The 14,566-nt window shown below is 42.2% G+C and overlaps 1 long non-coding RNA gene across 2 annotated transcripts; it reads right to left on the minus strand.

Annotated features, from left to right (window-relative positions):
- Window positions 1–1,594: 1,594 nt before the first annotated feature.
- Window positions 1,595–14,354, minus strand: LOC129645064 (uncharacterized). Of its 2 annotated transcripts, XR_008711155.1 has the most exons (3): window positions 14,276–14,354; window positions 7,998–8,173; window positions 1,595–1,807 (listed from the first exon to the last, which is right to left on the minus strand). It is a non-coding gene; the product is annotated as an uncharacterized LOC129645064 (long non-coding RNA). The 2 variants fall into 2 exon arrangements; XR_008711156.1 differs by lacking the exon at window positions 7,998–8,173 and having other exon boundaries at window positions 14,276–14,345.
- Between the last annotated feature and the right edge of the window lie 212 nt (window positions 14,355–14,566).

Consider the following 14,566-nt stretch of genomic DNA (forward strand, 5'->3'; position numbering starts at 1 on the left):
TCTTTTTTTTTTAATGGGTAATCTATACTAATTCCCTGCTACTAGTCCAATCTTATCAAAGATTTCAGGATCAAATGATGTAAATTATTTTCAACAGCACATTGGTTTGAAAGTTTATGCAGAAATGAAGTAGTCTGTATGACTGAAGAAAGATGACAGTGTTGGCATATTAAGATCTATCTTATTAGTATGTGAATATTGGGTATTGATTTAGAAACAAAGGTGGTTTTGACAGTGAAGTTCTAATATTTCAACCTCATCTGAGAGGAAAACATGCCTCTGATTGAATCAAAGGCATTCAAAAAGGAGGGTTATTTCAGAAAGTCTCTGTGTCACTCAAGAAGAAGAAAAGGGCAAAAGAAAATATTCTATTGATATGTGTTGTCATCTGGGTTTGCTCTTCCATGGTTATCTGTGTCAGCATTTGATTGTATTTTATATCACCCTGGTGAACAATAGCACAATATGTCAAGAACATTAGAATTCAACTACAAAGGAGTTAAGGAAAGAGTTCTGGTTTTCATGTTGATCAGCATATCCTGCTTAGATTTGAAGGCCTCAAAATTAACTCATACAATAAAAAAAAAATCAGACACAATGCAGAACAGACAGTCTCACAAAAGACTTCCTTTATGGCTCATCAGAGCAAATTTCTTGTCAAAATACTCTCATGCTAAGTAAAGGTTATCTATTCATACAAACACCTGACTTATAAAATCAATCAGGGCACAAGAAGAAAGATGCTTGCTTTGTGTGTGCATTCAAGTTGTGGCTTCCATGAACTTAACTTACTAAAAATATATTTCATTTTTTCCGTCTGCTCTGCATAACTCATTAACATCATAATCGCCAGCAATAATTGCCTGGAGTGAGGAAAGCAAATCATGAAAGATGAAGAGTTGAATTACCACTTAATGAAAGAAGAAAAAAAGAAGACAATTTAAATCAACAGTCTACGATACTGCCACCACTCCCTTTCTTGAGAAAATGTATAGTAATTGTGTTTCTTGGAGCTTGTTGTGTTTATAAATGAGGACTCTCAGACAGTGAATTCTTGGAATGATTCTAAGGGCTTAATTGATGATATGAATCAGATGAACTCAAAATTATTTGCTCAGCAATCATAAGATGCATCTTTATAGCAAGTTGCAAAATAATACTCTTCAAAATATTTCAAAATTATCTTGATGGCAATTAGAAACTCTGACCAAAATGAAATGCTCTCTTTTAGTTTCCAAAATTAGTGAAATCCTTCCGATGTGTTCAATGTATTTGGGGACTTCATGGCTATCCATTCAAACCAGCTCTCTTCAGCTGGTGTTGATTTTAACCTTTAGGAAACATTTAGTAATGTCCAGAGAAATTTTTGGTTATCACAACTTAGAGGATGCTAGTGACACCCAGGACAGCTGCCAACAAGAAAGAATCATCTCACCCAAAATATCAATGATATTGAACTTGAAACTCCTTATTTATACCAACAAAAGAACCTAAGAAAGCCCTAAAAATGGTGACAAGTAAAGTGAAGGGATGATGTGTCTTAATAACCAAAAAGTTAAAGAGTTTGACCACAGATAAAATAATTAATGCAATATTTTGCAAAACAACAATTTATTTTACAGTTTACTGAGCAAACTGGAGGTAGGGAGATGAGGGAAGGCCTGGTGACACATTACATTACCAGCTGCCCTGAGGGGCCGGCCCTGGGCCCCTGGTGGCTGGGCTCTGGTGAGTGTCAGACGGTCAGCAGGCTGCAGTTGTCCTGAACTGCAACTGTGATTTATCACTTTACAGTTGCTTCTTGAATCTGTGAACATATGAATTATTGTGAAAAACAGAGTAAGTGGGTTTAACAAGGCCAGCCATGTACACGTGTAAGAGGGAACTAAAGAGGGATTTTGACAGGTGCCCTCACTTAGTGCTTTTCAAACATCAGCCTTCATCAGAGTCATCTAGAGAGCTTGTTAAAATACAGACTTTTGGGCTCCACCCCTAGAACTTCTGATCCGGGGGCGTGGGGGGCTCTGAGACTTGGCACTTTAGTAAGTTCCCCAGGGATGCAGACAGTGCTGGCCGGAGGCCACTCTTTGAGAAGCCCTGTCTTAATTTAATGGACACTGCATCTTAAAATGAAGTCAAAGATGACCATGATGCAAAATTTTTTAGGGAGCGGAGGTTAAAGATCCTTCTCTGTGACATGGAGATACATGAGAAAACATTCACAGGTGGCGGAACTGGAGGCTTTAGAGAGAATGCTTGAATGTCTATGAGTCCCATCCCCTCATAAGGAAATACTCCATCTGCTTACTTGGGAAGATATGTTCCTTACAGTTTGTCCACCCAGAATGGATTTGAGTTTTTCTCTCACCTGAAAAATCTAAACAGCAAGAGACTGATTGGCTCACTGCTCTGAGGGCAGGGCAGATGGGAAGTGGGTTCTGGGTTGGAATTGGGCTGCACCACTGGAGTTTGTCCAGGGAGAAGATGACAGACTAAGTCCCTACTTGCAGATCGGATATGGCTTGTATGCAGAAGACTCTGCATGCATCTTCTTAAGTGCTGTCCAAGAAGGCAGCCTGCGGGGATAGGCAGAAAAAGCTGGAAGAATTGCTGGATTTGTAAGGACTGGGAGGAAGTACAATGCCAGCCATGACCAGTGCAGTTCAGTTCAGTTCAGTCCAGTTCAGTAGCTCAGCCGTGTCTGACTCTTTGCAACCCTATGAATGGCAGCACGCCAGGCCTCCCTATCCATCACCAACTCCCGGAGTTCACCCAAACTCGTGTCCATCGAGTCAGTGACGCCATCCAGCCATCTCATCCTCTGTCTTCCCCTTCTCCTCCTGCCCCCAATCCCTCCCAGCATCAGAGTCTTTTCCAATGAGTCAACTCTTCGCATGAGGTGGCCAAAGTATTGGAGTTTCAGCTTTAGCATCAGTCCTTCCAAAGAACACCCAGGACTGATCCCCTTTAGAATGGACTGGTTGGATCTCCTTGCAGTCCAAGTGACTCTCAGGAGTCTTCTCCAACACCACAGTTCAAAAGCATCAATTCTTCGGCACTCAGCTTTCTTCACAGTCCAACTCTCACATCCATACATGACCAATGGAAAAATCATAGCCTTGACTAGACGGACATTTGTTGGCAAAGTAATGTCTCTGCTCCTTAATATGCTATCTAGTTTGGTCATGACTTTCCTTCCAAGGAGTAAGCATCTATTAATTTCATCCCTGCAATCACTATCTGCAGTGATTTTGGAGCCCAAAAAAATAAAGTCTGACACTGTTTCCACTGTTTCCCCATCTATTTCCATGAAGTGATGGGACCAGATGCCATGATCTTCATTTTCTGAATGTTGAGCTTTAAGCCAACTTTTTCACTCTCCTCTTTCACTTTCATCAAGAGGCTTTTTAGTTCCTCTTCACTTTCTGCCATAAGAGTGGTGTGTCAGCTGCATATCTGAGGTTATTGATATTTCTCCCGGCAATCTTGACTCCAGCTTGTGTTTCTTCCAGCCCAGCGTTTCTCATGATGTACTCTGCATATAAGTTAAATAAGCAGGGTGACCATATACAGCCTTGACATACTCCTTTTCTTATTTGGAACCAGTCTGTTGTTCCAAATAGGAAAACCAGTCTGTTGTTCTAACTGTTTCTTCCTGATCTGCATATAAATTTATCAAGAGGCAGGTCAGGTGGTCTGGTATTCCCATCTCTTTCAGAATTTTCCACAGTTTATTGTGATGCACACGATCAAAGGCTTTGGCATAGTCAATAAAGCAGAAGTAGATGTTTTTCTGGAACTCTCTTGCTTTTTCCATGAGCCAGCGGATGTTAGCAATTTGATCTCTGGTTCCTCTGCCTTTTCTAAAACCAGCTTGAACATCAGGAAGTTCGCGGTTCATGTATTGCTGAAGCCTGCTTGGAGAATTTTGAATATTACTTTACTAGTGTGTGAGATGAGTGCAATTGTGCAGTAGTTTGAGCATTCTTTGGCATTGCCTTTCTTTGGGATTGGAATGAAACTGACCTTTTCCAGTCCTGTGGCCACTGCTGAGTTTTCCAAATTTGCTGGCATATTGAGTGCAGAACTTCACAGCATCATCTTTCAGGATTTGAAATAGCTCAACTGGAATTCCATCACCTCCACTAGCTTTGTTCATAGTGATGCTTTCTAAGGCCCACTTGACTTCACATTCCAGGATGTCTGGCTCTAGGTCAGTGATCACACCATCTTGATTATCTGGGTTGTGAAGATCTTTTTTGTACAGTTCTTCTGTGTATTCTTACCACCTCTTCTTAATATCTTCTGCTTCTGTTAGGTCCATACCATTCCTGTCCTTTATCAAGCACATCTTTGCATGAAATGTTCCTTTGGTATCTCTAATTTTCTTGAAGAGATCTCTAGTGTTTCCCATTCTATTGTTTTCCTCTATTTCCTTGCATTGATCACTGAGGTAGGCCTTCTTATCTCTCCTTGCTATTCTTTGGAACTCTGTATTCAGATGCTTATATCTTTCCTTTTCTCTCTCGCTTTTCAATTCTCTTCTTTTCACAGCTATTTGTAAGGCCTCCCCAGAGATCCATTGTGCTTTTTTGCATTTCTTTTCCACGGGAATGGTCTTGAACCCTGTCTCCTGTATAATGTCACGAACCTCCATCCATAGTTCATCAGGCACTTTATCTATCAGATCTAGGCCCTTAAATCTATTTCTCACTTCCACTGTACAATCATAAGGAATTTGATTTAGGTCATACCTGAATGGTCTAGCGGTTTTCCCTACTTTCTTCAATTTAAGTCTGAATTTAGCAATAAGGAGTTCATGATCTGAGCCACAGTCAGCTCCCGGTCTTGTTTTTGCTGACTGTATAGAGCTTTTCCATCTTTGTCTGCAATAATATAATCAATCTGATTTCAGTGTTGACCATCTGGTGATGTCCATGTGTAGAGTCTTCTCTTGTGTTGTTGGAAGAAGGTGTTTGCTATGACCAGTTCGTTCTCTTGGCAAAACTCTATTAGCCTTTGCCCTGCTTCATTCCGTATTCCAAGGCCAAATTTGCCTGTTAATCCAGGTGTTTCTTGACGTCCTACTTTTGCATTCCAGTCCCCTATAATGAAAAGGACATCTTTTTGGGCTGTTAGTTCTAAAAGGTCTTGTAGGTGATCATAGAACTGTTCAACTTCAGTTTCTTCAGCATTACTGGTTGGGGCATAGACTTGGATTACTGTGATACATTTTCCTTCATCAAGATGATGGTAGGTGGAAAGTTTTCTCCCCAGGTAAGGGACATGTTGGAGGGGCATCCCCAACAATCCACTTTAGTGCCTCCAGAAAGTTCATTTTTAAATGCATGATAAACCACAAACACACTGAAACTAGATCAACAGAAGCCCATCTGTTAAGGGGGAATATTTTCCTTGTAGCACTTCTCGTTCTCCTGCTCCAGTTTTGGAAGGGTCAGAAGCAAGGTCTGTCAGATGATGGAGAATGCATAGAATACGGGAGAGATGTCAGCTCTGCTCTCTTCGCTGACACTGGCCTTCCTGTCTGCAGGAGGCCTGAGCAACAGGAATGGGAGATATGTTTAACTACATGTGAGGCTGGACTTTTAAATGACTAAACTGAGAGTGTGTTTGTGACTTTTATTTCACTGGAGCATTATCTGTTTTATTGAAGAAGGGCCAAGAAAGTCAAAGGCCTGCCTGAGATTTGATCCAGAGGAAGGGGGAAAGCTTGCCCAACACTGGGGATTTATGAGAATTGCGAATGAAACTTATTTATAAAGTAGAAACCAAACTCACAGAAACAGAGAAGAGACTTGTGGTTGTCAAGGGAGAGGGTGGTCAGGGAGGTATGGATGGGGAGTTTGGAATTAGCAGATGCAAACTATGCAGACTGGACAAACAGCAAGGTCATACCGTATAGCACAGGAACTATAGTGAACATCCTGCGATAAACTATCGCGGAAAAGAACGTGAAAAAGAACACATGTGTGTGCACAACAGAATCACTTTGCTGCACAGTAGAAACTAACACAGCCTTATAAGGCAACTATACTTCATTATAATTTTTAAAAATAAATAAAAGAATTTAAAGCTAAAACTGAACGCTTTGTCATACCCTTGTAAGTGACGTGTCTTCAGGGATGGTTTTTCACATGGTATTATCATTCCTTCCTCAGGACTGTGAAGATTTCTGTTGCACAAATCTCTCTCTGACACATGGCTGGACATTTGTCCTCCTTTACATTATGTTATAAAGTGCAGCTAATTGTAAATGAAAGGAAATCTGATAAATGGCTACCTGAAATCAGAAATACTATGTTCCAATCCAGGACAAATAGATAGCCTAAAGAGTTTACCAAGAGTTTGAAGTATTTTAATAACCCTAATTCCAAGATGAGCAAACTGAGAAAATCATGTGTGGGTTCAGCTTTAATGTATACAAACAAGTGCAGAACAAGAAAGAAAGAACATGTGAGAACCCTAATGGATGCATGTCGTCATCTGGGTCTGCCTCATCACGTGTCCTGATCTCTTCAGCTTCCATCTGAGTACACCTGCTCCCTGTCACCATATCAGTGTTATGAACTGCAACACCATTCTGATCAGATCCCCAATCAAAGCTGGTCAGTGGGTCCTTATCTCTGCAGAATAATAATAGTCCATGTTGGTTCGAGTACACCAAGTAGGGCATTCTCATGAACTATGCAGATGATCATTCTGGAACAGGATGTGGTGACTGGATCAGAGCCCCACCAGAAAGGCGGAATCAGTATTACCCAGTATTGCTCATCAATCTACCTACCTGACATATACGTATGTGTGTACTTGGCATACATATGTGAGCACTGAAAAACTGATGCTTTCAAACTGTGGTGCTGGAGAAGACTCTTGAGAGTCCATTGGACTGCAGGGAGATCAAACCAGTCAATCCTAAAGGAAGTCAAGCCTGAATATTTATTGGAGGAACTGATGCTGAAGCTAAAGTTCCAATAATTTGGCCACTTGATGCAAAGAGCTGACTCATTAGAAAAGACTCTGATTCTGGGAAAGATTGAGGGCAGGAGAAGGTGGTGACAGAACATGAGATGGTTGGATGGCATCACCAGCTCAATGGACCTGAGTTTGAACAAATTCTGTGAGACAGTGAAGGACAGGGAAGCCTGGCATGATGCAGTCCATGGGGTCACAAAGAGCAGGACACGACTGAGCAATGAACAACAAGTTGACATATATGTATATGTGTGTATATATGCACATGTGTATATGATGTGTGTACATATATTAAAAAGAAAGATTGAGCAAGATGGCAGAGTAGATGGACGTGCACTCATCTTCTCCTGCAAGAACTCCAAAACTACAACTTGCTGCTGAACAACCATCGACAGGAGAATGTTGGATCCCACCAAAGAAAGACATGCCACATCGAAGTGCAAAGGAGAAGCCCCAGCAAGACAGTAGGAGGGGCGAAATCTCATTTAGAATCACACCCCAGCCCACCAGGGATGCTCAGAAGGGCTCAAATGAAACCTTGTGTGCACCAGCACCCAGAGACCCCACAGAGACAGAACCAGACCTGCCTTTGGGTGTTGGAGTGTCTCCTGTGGAGGCATGGGTCAGCAATGGCCTGCTGTGGGGACAGGGGCTCTGACTGCAGCAGACCCGGGTCACACAGTGTGTGGCATAAGCCTTGTTGGAGGAGGTCTCCACTAACCCCATTATAGAGCCACCGAGCAGACAACCCACAAACTGCAGAACAATTATACCAAAGAAATTCTCACACTGTTAAGAAAGTTCTAGGACCCATGACACACCTCCCAACCTGGGGATCTGGCAAAGGGACTGAGAACTCCCAGAGAATTTGACTTTGGAGGCCAGTGGGATTTGACTACAGAACTTCCACAGTACTGGGGAAACAGGCTCTTGGAGGGCACAAACAAAACCTTGTGTGCACCAGGACCCAGGAGAAAGAAGCAGTGACCCCACAAGTGACTGACCCAGACTTGCCTGTGAGTGTCCAGGTGTCTCTGGTGGAAGCGTAGGTCGACAGTGGCCTGCTGCAGGATCAGGGGCACTGAATTCAAGACCTTTTGAAAGAGGTTGCATTGCCATTATCTTCATTACCCCTACCATAGCTTGGTCGCAGGGCAAACAACATGAAGGAAACACAGCTCTGCCCATCAACAGAAAATTGGATTAAAGATTTACGGAGCATGGGCCCACCCATCAGAACAAGAACTAGCTTCCCCCCCAGTCAGCCTCTCCCGTCAGGAAGCTTCCACAAGCCTCTTATCCTTCTCCATCAGAAGGCAGACAGGAGGAAACCACAATCACAGAAAACTAGCCAAACTGATCACATGGACCACAGCCTTGTCTAACTCAATGAAACTATGAGCCATGCCATGTAGAGACACTTAACACAGAGGGGTCATGGTGGAGAGATCTGACAGAATGTGGTCCACTGGAGAAGGGAATGGCAAACCACTTCAGTATTCTTGCCTTGAGAACCCCATGAACAGTATGAAAAAGCAAAGAGATATGACACTGAAAGGTGAACTCCCCAGGTTGATACGTGCCCAATGTGCTACTGGAGAACAGTGGAGAAATAACTCCAGAAAGAATGAAGAGATGGAGAAAAAGCAAAAACAACACTCAGTTGTGGAAGTGACTGGTGATGGAAGTAAAGTACGATGCCGTAAAGAACAATATCGCATAGGAACCTGGAATGTTAGGTCCATGAATCAAGGCAAATTGGAAGTGGACAAACAACAGATGGCAAGAGTGAACATGGACATTCTCGGAATCAGCGAACTCAAATGGACTGGAATGGGTGAATTTAACTCAGATGACCATTATATCTACTACTGCGGGCAGGAATCCCTCAGAAGAAATGGAGTAGCCATCATAGTAAAAAAAAGAGTCCAAAATGAAGTACTTGGGTGCAATCTCAAAAACGACAGAATGATCTCTATTTGTTCCCAAGACAATATTACAGTAATGCAACTCTATGCTCCACTACTAATGCGAAAGAAGCTGAGTTTAATGTTTCTATGAAGACCTAAAAGACCTTCTACAACTAATATAAAAAAAAAAAAATAAATAAAGTCCTTCCCATCATAGGGGACTGGAATGAAAAAGTAGAAATTCAAAAGATACCTGGAGTAACAGACAAGTTTGGCCTTGGATTACAAAATGAAGCAGGGCAAAGGCTAACAAGAGTTTTGCCAGGAAAATGCACTGGTCATAGCAAACACCACTTCAAACAACGTAAGAGACAACTCTACACATGGACATCACCAGATGATCAATATGAAATCAGATTGATTATATTCTTTGCAGCCAAATATGGAGAAGCTCTATATAGTCAGTAAAAATAAGACTGGGAGCTGACTGCTGCTTAGATCATGAACTCCTTATTGCAAAATTCAGACTTAAATTGAAGAAAGTATGGAAAGCCATTAGATCATTCAGGATGACCTAAATCAAATCCCTTATGATTATACAGTAGAAGTGGCAAATAGATTCACGGGATTAGATCTGAGAGACAGAGTGCCTGAAAAACTATGGAAGGAGGTTTGTGACATTGTACAGGAGGCAGCGATCAAGACCATTCCCAAGAAAAAGAAATGCAAAAACGCAAAATGGTTGCCTGAGGAGGCCTTACAAATAGCTGAGAAATGAAGAGAAGCAAAAGACAAAGGAGAAAGGTAAGATATACTCCTCTGAATGCAAAGTTCCAAAGAATATCAAGAGGTGATAAGAAAGCCTTCCTAAGTGAATAATGTGAAGAAATAGAGGAAAACAATAGAATGGGAAAGACTAAAGATCTCTTCAAGAAAATTAGAGATACCAAGGGAACATTTCATGCAAAGATGGGCACAATAAAGGACAGAAATGATATGAACCTAACAGAAGCAGAAGATATTAAGAGGTGGCAAGAATACACAGAAGAACTATACAGAAAAGATCTTCATCACCCAGATAATCACGATGGTGTGATCACTCACCTAGAGCCAGACATCCTGGAATGTGAAGACAAGTGGGCCTTAGAAAGCATCACTACAAACAAAGCTAGTGGAGGTGATAGAATTCCAGTTGAGCTATTTCAAATCCTGAAAGATGATGCTGTGAGAGTGTTTCACTCAATATGCCACCAAATTTGGAAAACAGCAGTGGCCACAGGACTGGAAAAGGTCAGTGTCCATTTCAATCCCAAAGAAAGGCAATGCCAAAGAGTGTCAAACTGCTGCACAATTGCACTCATCTCACACACTAGCCAAGTAAAACTCAAAATTCTGCAAGTGAGGCTTCAATGGTACGTGAACCATGAACTTCCAGATGTTCAAGCTGAATTTAGAATAGGCAGAGGAACAAGAGATCAAATTGCCAACATCCATTAGATCATTGAAAAAGCAAGGGAATTCCATAAAAACATCTACTTCTGCTTTATTGACTATGCCAAAGCTTTCGACTGTGTAGATAACAACAAACTGTGGAAAATTCTTAAAGAGATCAGAATACCAGACCACCTGACCTGCCTCCTGAGAAATCTATATGCAGATCAGGAAGCAACAGTTAGAACCAGACATGGAACAATGGACTGGTTCCAAATTGAGAAAGAAGTACATCAAGACTGTATATTATCATCCTGCTTATTCAACTTATATGCAGAGTACATCATGCAAAATGCCAGGCTGGATGAAGCACAAGCTGGGATCAAGATTGTCAGGTGAAATATTAATAACCTCAGATTCGAAGATGACACCACCCTTATGGCAGAAAGTGAAGAGAAACGAAAGAGCCTCTTGATGAAAGTGAAAGAAGAGAGTGAAAAACTGGCTTAAAACTCAACATTCAGAAAACTAAGATCATGGCATCTGTTCCCATCACTTCACGGCAAATAGCTGGGGAAACAATGGAAACAGTGACAGACTTTATTTTCTTCGGCTCCAAAATCACTGTAGATGGTGACTGCAGCCACAAAATTAAAAGACGCTTGCTTCTTGGAAGAAAAACTATGACCAACCTAGACAGCATATTAAAAAGCAGAGACATTACTTTGCCAACAAAGGTCTGTTTAGTGAAAGCTTTTGTTTTTCATGTAGTCATGTATGGATGTGAGAGTTGGACTGTGAAGAAAGCTGAGCGCAGAAGAATTAATGCTTTTGAACTGTGGTGTTGGAGGAGACTCTTGAGAGTCCCTTGGACTGCAAGGAGATCCAACCAATCCATCCTAAAGGAAATCAGTCTCAAGACTGATGTTCATTGGAAGGACAGATGCTAAAGCTAAAACTCCAATACTTTGGCCACCTGATGTGAAGAACTGACTCATTGGAAAATACCCTGATGCTGGGAAAGATTGAAGGCATGAGAAGAAGGGGACAACAGAGGATGAGATGGTTGCATGGCATCACCGACTCAATGGACATGAGTTTGAGCAAGCTCCGGGCTTTGGTGATGGACAGGGAAGCCTGGTGTGCTGCAGTCCATGGGGTCGCCTAGAGTCAGACACAACTGAGTGACTGAAATGAACTGAACTGAACTGAACATATATATTTATGACAAAATACATATATTCATGTATATGCCATACACACACACACAGACACATATGTATATACGACAAGGAATTTGCTAAGTGACTGTGGGAACTGGGTGGATGAATCTGACTTCTCTGTAGGGGAGGGCAGATGGAAACTCTCAGGCAGGAGCTGAAGCTATAATTCACAGGAGGAATTTCTTCTTCAGGGCACTCTCAATTCTGCTCTGAAGGCTTTTCAACGGATTGAATCAGGCCTACCAGACTGTTGAGCCTAATCTCCTTACTAAGTTTTAACCAACTGCAGTTGTTAATAATATCTATAAATACTTTCATAGCAGCACCTACATATTTGGTCGAATAAGGGAACATCTAACTGGGCTAAGTTGACATATAAAACTGTCCATCACAGTAGCATTATCAAGAGTCTTAGTGATTTTCCTTCTGAGGACCCAGGATTCTAATTCCTGAAATCTGTCCTGATGGAAATAAGTAGAGATATGCACAACATTTTATATATTAAACACCAGCATGCCGCATGCTAAGTCGCTTCAGTCATGTCCAACTCTTTGTGACACCATGGACTGTAGCCTGCCAGGCTCCTCTGTCCATGGGGTTCTCCAGGCAAGAATACATACATTGCCATGCCCTCCTTCAGGGGATCTTCCAGACCCAAGAACTGAATTCGTGTCTCTGAAGTCTCCTGCATTGGCAGGTGAGTTCTTTATCACTAGGGCCACCTGGGAAGCCCAATACATCAGCAGCTCACTCCAGCTGCTATCTCGAATCAGAGCTCTATCCTACCAGCCATAGGCACATACATGCTACCCCAGAAAGCATGCTAATCTGGCAAATTCAAGCCAAGGTCATCATTGAGTTACTGGTGTTCAAGATGAATTTTTAATAAAAAGTGGAAAGGGCTTAAAAGTGTTAAGTCTGCATATTGCGGTTATTTACTTCTTCACACTAAAACATTTCCCAAAGATTCCAGTCAGAACATTGTACGCTCTGAAAAATAAACATTTTACATATAAATATAAATAACTGCAAGAGGCATTTTTAAGCACCAATAAAAGCAAAAACAACGTTGTAATTATGCTAAGTATAGCAGTCAGAATATGACAACATAATTTGTATGTATCACAATGTTATGACTTTAGTTCAGTGCCTAACACCATAGACAGTGTCTAATATTAGGGAATTAAAACTGGATATTAGAGAACTGAACTCAGACCTCTGGGCTCAGTGTCAGCTGAGCCAGTGATGACCGTAGCAGAGAGTACAATGGAAACAGCCTCCTGGGAATTAGTAGAGCTTATACAGTTTCTTACTCCTTTACCTGGTGTCCAGCTGGCCAAGGGCAGAGAAGACCAAGTGCCAGCATAAACAGTCTGTTGCCCAAGCCCACTGCTGCTGAAAGTGCCTCGATCTATATTCTTTGTCACCTGAAGGCATGTCTACTATTCTTATGCCAGCTTCCAGGAAAAAAAAAAGTGTATATAGGCTCATTAACTTTAGCATCCTCCCCACAAATCCAGAGGGAACTGCCTTTCATCCAACTTCCTAACTTCTCCCACCAGCAAGGGTGGTCATAGCTCATGGAATTCATGGATCAGGTCCTGTAGCATAGTGGACAAAGCTGCTTTGACCTAATTGTATGGCCCAGCTCATGCTCTCTCTTGACCTTCCAACCATAGCCTTGAGTAGGGCTGGTCCATGGGACAAGTCAGTTAATATTTTGAACTCCCTTCCATATTCTACATAGCGGGCTGCATGGGCTCAGGGCCCCTCTGGGTGTGGGTGCTCTCTCTTCAGATCTGTCTAATCACATGGGTCCCAGATTTTTAAATTTGAAATTGAGAGTGGGGAAGATATGGTCAGGAGCTAGAAGTTTCCACTCAGACCTCAGCTTTAGTCCAGTCCTCTACTTAAGCTTTTATGAGAGAGCTTTCGCTATAGTATTGAATATTTTCTCAAATATCAATCAAGGGTGACTTTGATGCTAAGTTTCAGAGTTTCTTTTGAACACAGATCCCCTATGAGAATCAATAAATACAATGTGCTTGGCAAACAGGATTCAGACATTTCCAAATTCCTGGCTCTGATTTAAGCACACTTGAGAAGAATTAAAATCTCACCCTTAACACCTGCTGCTGCTGCTGCTGCTAAGTCGCTTCAGTCGTGTCCGACTCTGTGCGACCCCATAGACGGCAGCCCACCAGGCCCCCCTGTCCCTGGGATTCTCCAGGCAAGAATACTGGAGTGGGTTGCCAGTTCCTTCTCCAATGCATGAAGGTGAAAAGTAAAAGTGAAGTCGCTCAATCCTGTCCGACTCTGAGCGACCCCATGGACTGCAGCCTACCGGGCTCCTCCGTCCATGGGATTTTCCAGGCAAGAGTACTGGAGTGGGGTGCCATCGCCTTCTCCGCCCTTAACACCTAACAAGGCTTAAATTTGGATCCTCTTCTCCCCTCCCCCTTTCATCAGTCTTAGGTGATATTGACCTCGAATTGATACTGGTATTGAGCCCACATCATTCTCACCTCACCTCCAGACTGGATAGAACAACAGACCCAATTCCTGTATAAGTTACAGCTCTTTCTAACGACCTTAATACCTTTCATCTATCCTGAATCTCCAGGTCAAAGCCTCTCTATTCACAGTCTCCACCTTTCCGAGTTACAATTTCAGCCTCCTTCAATAACGAGTCTCTTCCTGTTAGACCTTACAGTTTACCTTCTTCGTGCCTCCTCGGCAGGCAGACTTCCCCTGCTGCTGCTTCTTGAGTCCTGTGGTAGGCAGAATTATAAGAGCCACAAAATTTCTGATCCTGTATAACCAATCCCCTCCCCTTAAGGGTGGGTAGGGTGTCACTCCATGATTAGTTTGCATTATACACCAAAAGTAAGGGATTTTGCCTTAAGGTCCCAAGTTAGGTGATTCTGAGAAAGTAAAAAATGAGATTATCCTGGGTGAGCCCCCTTTCAAAGAGGGTCTGGAGGCAAGAGATAAGAAGCAGCAGAGACA

The sequence above is a fragment of the Bubalus kerabau genome, chromosome 2 (assembly GCF_029407905.1).
Source record: "Bubalus kerabau isolate K-KA32 ecotype Philippines breed swamp buffalo chromosome 2, PCC_UOA_SB_1v2, whole genome shotgun sequence".
In the NCBI taxonomy this organism is placed as follows: domain Eukaryota; kingdom Metazoa; phylum Chordata; class Mammalia; order Artiodactyla; family Bovidae; genus Bubalus; species Bubalus kerabau.